Here is an 8,598-nt window from a genome sequence, read left to right as displayed (position 1 = left end):
GTCAATTTCTACAAAATGAGCCTGGTGGGATTTTAATTGGGTTACCACTGACTCTATGGATCTTTTTAAAGAAAATCGACATCTTAAAAATATTAAATTTTCTTTTTTTTTTTTAGCATTTCTTTCTTTTTTTTAATTGTTGGGGATTCATCGAGGGTACAATAAGCCAGGTTACACTGATTGCATTTGTTAGTTAAAGTCCCTCTCTAACTCATGAATATGTTTTATCTCTGTGTAGGTTTTCTTTACTTTTTCTCAGCAATGTTTTATAGTTTTCAGTATAGAGGTATTGCATTTTTTTGGTTACATTTATTACTAAGCATTTCATAGATTTCATGTTATGAATAATATATTTTTCAATAGCCAATTGTTTATTGCTTGTATATGAAGATAAAACCAGGCTGGAGACTGGGCGTGGTGGCTCACGCCTGTAGTCCCAGCGCTGTGGGAGGCCGAGGCAGGTGGATTGCCTGAGCTCAGAGGTTCGAGACCAGTATGAGCAGCAGTGAGCCAGAGTAAGACCCCGTCTCTACTAACATCAAAAACAGCCCAACATTGTGGTGGGCATCTGTAATCCCAGCTACTGGGGAGGCAACAGGAAAGAGCATCACCAGAGGAAGAAGAAAATGAACAACAAAAAAGAGTACTTCAAACGAAGAAGAATGAACAAGCAAGCTGAAATTTAAAAAAAAAAAAAAAATTAAAAAATTTTTTTTAAAAACCAGGCTGGAGTGTAGTGGTGTGATCATAGCTCACTGCAGCCTTGAATTCCTGAGCTCAAGTGATTCTCCTTGCCTCAGCCTTCCAAGTAGCAAGGAGTGAAGATATGTACTATCATGTCTGGCTTATTTTTATTTTTTGTAGATATAAGGTCTCAATATGTTGCCCAGGCTGGTGTCAAACTCCTGGCCTCAAGTGATCCTCCTGTCTTGGCCTTCCAGAGTGCTGAGATTACAGGCATGAGCCAAGGTACCTGGGATGCCTTTTATTTATTTTATTTGTCCTTTTTTTGCTTTATTGCATTGGGTGGAACTTCTAGGATAATGTTGACTAGAAGAAACGATTTTCGGTCTCCTGGTTCTATAATCATAGAGTGATATTGGATTCTCTGACTATAATTGTGGATCGGTCAATTTCCCCTTGAAGTTCTATCAGTATTTGCTCTATGCATTTTGAAAATTTGTTAAGAGACACAAAAATTAAGGGTTTTTAGGTCCTCTTGATGATCTGACCCATTTATCATTTGAAAAGATCTCTTTATCTCAGGCAATATTCTATCGAAATCTACTTTGTGTCTTACCAATATAGCCATTTACTATTTCTATCCTTTTGCTTTTAAATAATTATTATTTTTTAATATTTAAGGTGAGTTTCTTGTGGGCACCATATGGCTGGGTCTGAATTTCTTACCCAATCTGACAATATCTGATTTTTTATAAGGATGTTTTAATTATTTACATACAATGTCAAATCTTCCCCCACCATTGACTACATCAGCAGTCTTCTATTAAATTTGATATCTCCAGTTTTCTTTTTTCAGAAAAAAAAAAACAACAAAAATAAAATGTAAAAAATATTGGAGTTCTTGGTGCTATTACTTGATTGTTTTCTTTCTCTTTCAATCTTAATTCAATCTATTAGGAAATTCTTTTATTTCTAGCTTAAACTTACATTAAGAATCTGAGTACTTTTTGACGTTTTTAGTGATGATATCTTGTTCTGAATTACCATCTCCTTTCTCTGCAATTAACACAATAGCTACTTAACTTTGCTCCCTGTTCCTCTCCTTTTTCCCTTCAATGTATTCTGATAACAGTAGCTAGAGTGACACCTTGATAATATAAATCAGGTCACATTATTCTGCTCAATGCTCTGCAATAGTTTCTTATTTCACTCAGAATAAGAGTTAATATCTTTCCAATATCCTTCAAGTCCCCACATAGTCTGATTCTTCAGTGTATACACTGTGCCCTCATCTTGTTCTTCCTCTCACTTCCTCTATTTCAGCCATACGTACCTCATTGTTATTCCTCGAACATGTCACGTTTTCTTTCCCCTTCAAGAGCCTTTGGCTCAGCAGTGTATTTTTCCAGGAACCCTCTTCCTCTGACATCTTCATGGGTAACTCTCTTAGCGTCTCTAAGTCTTTGCTCATGTTACTTTCTTTGTGAATTCCATCCTGAAACCATATTAAAAATTTCACACTATCCCATTTTCCAAACCCAGCATACTTGATTCTCTTTACTGTTCAACTTCTTCATTGTGCTTATTATTTTGTAAAAAATAATTTTCTTTCTTATAGTTTACCTTTATTGTCTATTTTCATTCGAATTTAAGCTCCACAGGGTGAATCTTTATCTGTTTTGGTCATTGGTGTATCTGAAGCACCTAAAGAATCCTTTCACAGGTGCCTGAGAGTGAGGTATTGTTATATTATTAAGTGACTGTTTTCTGGTAGAAATGTTAATATAATCATGTTAAAACAGCTGACTCAAAATCCACCCACTGGATTTTGCTAATATGCTGTGTCTATTGTCCTGTTTCAAGCAGGAGCTGTGAATACTTGGCTATAGAGTTTTTATCTTATACTATAGGTAATAGGGATACACAATTATTTTGGGCCATTGCATCCTTCACCAGACCAGATGTATAACTCTTTGAAGAAGGTTTGATTGAGAAGATATTGCTGGTAAAAAGGACACTTAGAGACTCTTATGTAGCTCTTTTCTAGGAACATTGAGGTTCTTGAATCTCTTGAGGTGCCTTGATCTTTAGCATCTCATTGCCTTGTACATACAATTCCCTTTCCTTCAATGAGTCCTAGCATGTAGCAGGTGACAAAAATTTCAATGATTATTAACATTATTAATTTATTAACAAAATTAAACTTTAGTTCTTTTTCGTTACTCCTTGTATGTATAATTCCATTGGCAATGGCTTTGAAAGGGTGTTTGGCAGGACAAGATTTAGAAATTTCTGTGTCTCTTGAATTCAATTCCTAAATGAACTGGTTATTTCTGTTAACAATCTGAAGGCTACTTGCATTATCTATGAACCTCGCATATGGCCAGTGCACAGTAATTATCTGGAATAATTAAGTGAGCAAATCCTGAAACCCTGTTTATGGGGAGGTTATCTGTGACACAGAGAGGTGATAGGTTAGCCTTAGGCTACTCAGCTAGGTTCTAAGTGACCAAGTTTAGAATCCACCTGTTCTGATGGCATCTCAGTTCATTACTTTAAAAATTATTTCCATTGCTTCTTGAATTGTCTATGTAATACCTTAAAACTACAACTCTTTTCAAGGATGCAGGAAAAAAAAAATCATCCACTTACTACAAATGTACTGGAGCTGAGAAATCAAAAGATAGCACAAAGATCCTGAGTACTGTGTGTAATCAATTTCTACATTGGATGACAGCAATCAGAAACCAAGTGGTAGTTCTTCTGAATAAAGGATCCATTTATAAAACATTGCCAGTTCCCAGCATATGGCAGTTCTATACATGTATATCAGTTCATACGAGGTTCATAAATCAATTCATACTGATTTAATCTTGACTTCTAGATGTTTAAGAGTTGTGAGCAATCACGGGAATGGCTGGCCAAAGCACAGAGGAAGTTCATTCTGATTAAAGCACTCATGGCTTAAAGCCTACAGCAACATTTGCTCAGTAAGATGCCATTGAAAACTGACTTAATTTTTAAGAGAAAATTTCTGAAATATCATTAGGAAAATGTAATATGTTTACTTATAAACAAATGTGTATCTGGTTATAATAACATAGTTTGTAAATTCAAAGAAACTTAGGCAATTTATCCTAGTTCTTGGCTTTAAAATTATTATTTCCCAAATTAATAGGGCCCAAAGTGCTAACAAAAATATTATGCCTTCTTATATATGACATCCGAATAAGAGCATTTGAATTAAAAATCTGGAATGTGCATTGTTTTCACTATCAGAGAATGATCATGTTAACATAGTTTCAGAAAACCCCTATTTGTAACCCTTGAAGCATCAGTGTGTTAAATGACATTTTAATAAGATTTAATTTTGAGATGAAAATGCCTATGTTACTATCATGTTTAGTACTATAATGTAAACTCCTGAAGTATATGGACTATTGTTGAGTTACTTAAAAAACACTTTTAGTGCCTGATATCGCCAGGCCAACATATAGAGATATAAGAACAAGTGAATTTCAAATTCTACCCTCTGTCAGATAGGAAAATAAGTAAATGAATAAGACAATATGATTACTATAATAATAGAGGTAAGCACAAGGTACTATGAAAACATTAAGAAGATTCCAAAGAGTATATATTTCTCGGTGCACACAGCACTAGCTATAGGACTGCATACAAACATTTGCTCTTCTGGAGTGGTTATTCTAAGTACTTTGAAGCTGACACTGTATCTTAAATATTTACATTAAAATGATTCCTAAGATATGCATGACGCAGATCTAATTCTGTCCTAAAGGGGTATTCAGAAAGAGACTCTAGCAGAGCAAGATTGAGTTGGGAAAGAGGCCTGGATCTGGAGTCTATTTAGTGTTGTCCACCAAGTTCAGGGTTAAGGGCTTGACATTTAGAGCTTGACACTCTAAGAAGGTGATGATAGTTACTGACTTTGTGCCTTTAGACAAATTAATAAATATTTGCATTATTTTGTTTATTTGAACATTTGTGGATATAAATGCCATTTGTGGTGAGAATGAAGTGAATGCCTTTGTAGAAAATACTTAGAGCAGTTTCTGACTCAAATGGTGCAATAAGTAAAAATTATTTTTAGTATTATCACAAAAACACATAATTTTTGGCACATTTTCATGAGCACTATATGTTAATGACAAACAACTAAATGCTATATAACCTGCCTACTTTTCTTCTGCACTTAATCATGAAGGTCTGGTTGGACTGTAATTGGGGTTCCTTGAAATGCATGGGGGTCAAAGGAATATCTAGTATACATAGGAGGTTGAGTTGCATTATCACTGTACATTTTTCATGGCTATACACCATTGGATAAAGATTACTAAAGTAGCAAACAAGAGGAGAGCTTAAATATAAAGTCACTGAACATATTTCTGATGGCCCTCTGGATTGAAGTGACCTGCGAAAGGGGCTGCTGCCTCCTCCTTTGAAGTAAATTTGAATTAAACCTTAGTGAATAGTCTTAAGTTATATAGGCTATGCTTGGACCTGGATGAAGAGAAGGAGTAAGAGAATTATAAACTTGATTTTTACCTATTTATGAGCCAGATATCAGTAATCTATCTGCATGTAGTGGATTTCAACTGGATGTAAGTCTGTGGGAAAAGATTAGGGGCAAAGGAATTGCTGAGATAGAAAAACTCCCACAATGTGGGCCAGTACAAGGAAAATATTACATGCTTTAGCGTTCTGTAGAGATTGAATCTCGGTTACTAGCAACATTGTTTACTTAATGTCCTTGGTATTTACTTTCCTCAGCTATAGAGTGGGCACAGTATTTCCTACTTCCATGGTTGTCATGAGGAATAAATGTGCCCGCCTATGCAACAGAGGACATGATTAGTTCCTGCTAAATATCAGATCTTTCCCTGAATCTGGAAATTTTAGGTAATTTGCTTTTGCCATCTGAGAGGAAAGTTGCTCTCAGGGAATGTGTTTGGATTACTAGTGGATGTGCTCCTTCCTTCTAACTTGCCACTGTGTTTTCTGTAGTTCTGCACCCTGCATGCTAGTCTTTGCTGTAGCTTCTGCAGAACAGATAATAAAACTCCTTTTTTTTTTTATTCTGAAGATTTCATTCTGAGAAATATTAGGAAACACAGTGAATGCTTCCCACATTCCATTCTCTCATAGTAAATCTTCCATTGCAGTTGAACTTATCTTGTTTTATATGTAGTTTTTCTAAAGATAAACTTTAAGTCGTTGAATTAGATTTTCAGCGAGGATGGGGAAAACAAGGGAAAAAGACATAGTCGTTGGAGATAGAGAAGGGAAGAAGAACTTAATTCTCTCTGAATCGCAGCGTCTGCTGATACAGACAAATGGCAGCCACCCATGCGCTGTGCTCTCTGCAGAGCCCTGGAGGGCCGCCCAGCCGTTATCTACCTTCATATTTAATAGACATTTGTACAGAAACACGGCATAAATATGAGACATGTTAATTGCGCACAACATTTTAATTTTTCTTTTTTAATTTAGGAGGCTGCTAGTCGTAAAATAAAGAATGTTGTTTAAGTAGGCTGAAATTTTAATGTTTGGCTCTTAAATTTTTCTGAGATACTTTTTCTTGTGTAAAAGTTAGTAATAAGTACTTAGTATTTGTATCATGCCTCACTCTAAAAAGATCAAAGTCCTGATCAGAAACTCACTGAGACCTGGGAAGAATTCCAGATTCTTCTGTACTCTGCTCACCTCTCCTGGAAATGCTGCTTCTTACCGTGGGTTTGAGTTACAGGGAAACTGTTTCTTTTATGTACCACAAGCTCCTTGAAGTTTTGCTTAGTTATTTATTCCTGTGGCAAACATTTCAAATCCTGAAAGCTCACAGCCCTTTGGTTCTATCACAATTATTGAGTGATTTTTTTTTTTCATATTTCCTTTAAATTTCACTTAAAAATCAGTTTTAGTCTGGGGAGAGTAGTGCAAAATATCTGTATAAAAGCACCAAATAAAAAAATTACTAATACATTCTTAAGGATTACAGCAAAAGAGAAGTAATACCTGGTGGAAAGAGTGGTACAATATATTTTAGTAGAGAATTCCTCCAATATGAGATGTTTCTGACCACTCAGAGTGTTGACCAGGCTGTCTGATTCTATGTTCTTTTAATGCCACATGCTAGCCTTTTTTGCTTTTATTGTGTTTTTTCTTTCCATTGCTGGAAAGCCTTATTCTTTTTTTGTTTATTCAAAAGTTATCTGCTTTGAGAAGTTTTTCCAGACCCGACCACAAGGCTCAATTTGTCATTTTTAACTCCAGCCTGAATGTTGCCTTAGGTCTAGCAGCACTTATCTAGAGTACTGTAATTATTTGTATTCATGTTCATCTCTCTCATAATAAGATCATCTATCTTATTGTTTTCTGAACGTTTATTATCTAACTCAGTGCTAGACACATACAAATTGCTCATAAACATTTGTAGAAAAAATGATTTTTATAAATTACCAGAAGTGTCTATAAAATTTAAAAACTGCAACAGATGTTTCATTTAAAATAGGCTCCTCTGCTTCACCAAATCATCATCACGTCAGAAGACACCATATTGTGGATGCTTTAAAAATAACCAACCCATTTACTATATTAAATGTAAATGAGCATTTGAAAAAGGGAGAGGAAAAAGGAAATATAAAGATTAGATAATGTAAAATATTTTAAAAATTAGATAAGAAGCAATTATGGAACAATGTTAACTTTATAAAGTGAATTTTCTTTTTTTAAATGAAAAATTTTAGGAGTTTAAACAGAAAGAAAACGCCTGCTTTTGAAAGGCAATAAAGTGTTTCAACTTTTGGAAACTTCTACAGATATGTTAGATATAATCCTTTGCAATGTTGCCCCTGAAGTTATATAGTCACTTGTTTACTCTTGTGTGTTAGATTCCAGTCTTCATTTTATATCTCGTTTTGTCTGCTTGAATTTTATAGCACACAGTCCAATCTTCAAGAGAACGTGAATGTATTCTTCCTATTCTTCCTCATTTTGTAGAATCTTCAGGCAGTTTTTCAACAAAGTAGTTCAGTGAATTGCCATAAGGCTCCAAGTAAGTAAGTAGTAATGAAGGGAAAAGAGTTTGGGTTTCTAACTTCTCTGCCATCACAGTCTACTCTATGAAGATTAAAATATTCTATCCCTAGACCACGTATTTCATAATGATTCATAAAAAAGTGTAGATTTTCTGAGGTAGTGTGACCCTCCATAGAGAAATAAACCCTACATAAATGACAGATCCTTAATATAAGATATCTGAAATGAAAAGCCTTAAAAATGTTCACCTCCATTAATCCCATTCTTGAGAATCTCTCTTAAGGAAATAATCAAAGATGAATGGGAAGATTTATACTAAAGAATTTCACATTATTATTTATCTTAGTAGAAAATGGAAAACTATTAAATGTCTAACAGTGTAGACTGTGCAAATAGATCATAATACACCTGTATGATGAAATATAAAACAAAAATCCAGGTGTTGGATTATTTTTATAAATGCTTTTGAAAAATGGCTACAATATGACATTATATGAAGAAAGATAAGAACAAATTTGAACGTAAAACATGAAATTAATTTTTTAGAAAATATTTACATGCACAGACATGTATTAGGATAAAACATAAAAATTAAAATTAAGAGCAATTCTTTTTCATGTTTTTGTTATTCTATAATGAGCATATATTGCTGTAAAATAAGAAAAACAAAATTTTGAAAGGGACCACCTTATATATCATTGGGGTTCTATTGTAGAAAGTTTTTTTCAGGTTTGATTTAGTGCATGATAGAGCCTTGTTATAAATGATACCTTGCTGCAGGGAATCCTGGACAATGCAAGTAGATCTCATTAGATGATCATGGACTGAGTATCAGAATGACTTGGATGGAGAGAAACT

Source organism: Nycticebus coucang, chromosome 16, assembly GCF_027406575.1.
Source record: "Nycticebus coucang isolate mNycCou1 chromosome 16, mNycCou1.pri, whole genome shotgun sequence".
NCBI lineage: Eukaryota > Metazoa > Chordata > Mammalia > Primates > Lorisidae > Nycticebus > Nycticebus coucang.
This window is presented reverse-complemented; position numbering follows the sequence as displayed.